Source organism: Rhagoletis pomonella, unplaced genomic scaffold, assembly GCF_013731165.1.
Source record: "Rhagoletis pomonella isolate Grant_MI unplaced genomic scaffold, Rhpom_1.0 Rhpom_scaffold_07819, whole genome shotgun sequence".
Taxonomy (NCBI): domain Eukaryota; kingdom Metazoa; phylum Arthropoda; class Insecta; order Diptera; family Tephritidae; genus Rhagoletis; species Rhagoletis pomonella.
In genome coordinates, this window is record NW_023466346.1 from 1 (window position 1) to 1,728 (window position 1,728).

General features: G+C 39.8%; 1 pseudogene; it reads left to right on the forward strand.

Annotated features, from left to right (window-relative positions):
- The first annotated feature begins 529 nt into the window (after positions 1 to 529).
- LOC118755893 lies at positions 530 to 1,492 on the forward strand (annotated as a pseudogene).
- Positions 1,493 to 1,728: the final 236 nt, after the last annotated feature.

The following is a 1,728-nucleotide window of genomic DNA, read 5'->3' on the forward strand; positions in this document are numbered from 1 at the left end:
CCGCGGAATGATGGGCAGAGCCGTATCGGATGCATACCTTGGCATAAACGGCACGCTAGAGCAAAGCGGTTTGATTGTTGCTCGGCCTTCTTTCTCATCGAGGTGAAGCGAGTCATCGTTGATGTCTGAAATCATTATTTTTTCCCTTTTGTGTATATTTGGCTATATAGATATACGTACTTGTATATATATGTATATTATGGTTGGGTGGCGAGTAGCAAAGAAACTTAATTATATGTGGTTATTGCAAATTTCGTATATTTTATGGTACGGGTGGTCTCATATATCACTGTCTTGTGATAGTGTATAGTGTGCATAATATTGCATGAGTTTTGCATAAAGTGTGTGGGGCACCTTATGTTTATGCATCGACACACGGTTATCGACTTTGATTTCTCTGCTCGCATCGGTGAGTTGTCATTTTGTTAATTTGTGTAATTACACGGCCTGCCACCCAAAACAAAAGTAAGTAGGTAAGGGCAACCAAAAAAATCGCAGATAGCAAGTGGGCTGGAACGCCTGACAACTTGATTTAAGGTAACTAAAAACAATAAATTATAGGTCCGGAGCAAATCGGCAATGCAAACTAATCACACGATAAACATTTAGACGACAAACACTGGCTTTCACAAAAACAACAAAACTGCTGCAGATTGCCCCAGTGTCATTGATAACCCCTGGCACCCAAGTGGATGCTTGATTTTAATTCCATGCTCAAGCAGCAGATAACTAATGCGGCACTAGTTGGAGCAGATAATTGTTGATAAGGCATGGCAAAGAGGGCAATTCATGCAAAAAATTTAAAGTTTTGGTGCAGTAAAAGCACAATATACAGTGCCGGTTCGATCACAGCAAGGCGCGGAGCGTGCTTAATATAGGCTGTATTTTATTTAACAATCATAATCTAAGAAAAATGGCCACAACCGTTCGGAACCCATTGAAGACAGTTTTGCGGCAACGCATGAAGACCGAGGTCATACCATCTATAAGCGCCGAGTTAATAGCTCGACAATCGAAAAGGTGATCGCCTCTGAGACCTTTCGTCAAGCGAAAGATGTTAGCATATATCTAAGCAGTGGCAGTGAAGTAGATACACTACCTTTGCTACGTGAGCTCTTCAATCAGCAGAAAAATGTTTTTGTGCCCACGTACAGCGGCAAGCTTATGGAAATGGTGCGCGTCAAAGATTGGGCGGACTACGAGGCGCTGCCACTTACAACTGTAATTACGGAGTACTGAGCGCACTGAATTTAGTTGTACATTTTGTAAATAGTATATATGTACACAGAGATTCACGTTTACTTATGTGTGTTTAAATGTACTTTTATATTTTTAATAAAAAGTTAAGTTAACTTAAATTAACAAAAAGGGCCGGCATGTTTCGTTTTCGTATTGCACCGAACTCTTGAAGAAATAAACGAAATGAAATAGTAACGTGCATTATAGTTTATTTTCGTACACAGATGCTTATATACATATGTGCTTGGGAGTATCACAACTTAATGCTTTATTTGAAAATTACTAAGTTGGCGGGCCCTTCAAAATTTAATAACTCATGATTTTATTAAAAAAGAAAAGCACATTTAATACGCTTTGCTTTGTCCCGAACAAATCTAAGGAGTTCGCCGGTATCGAGTTGCGTAGTAGATTTTCAGTTTACCGATCGTAGGGGAGTCCGAACCCTGGCTGCGCTGTCAACCAAGAGCGTAAATTGAAATTTACGTTCTT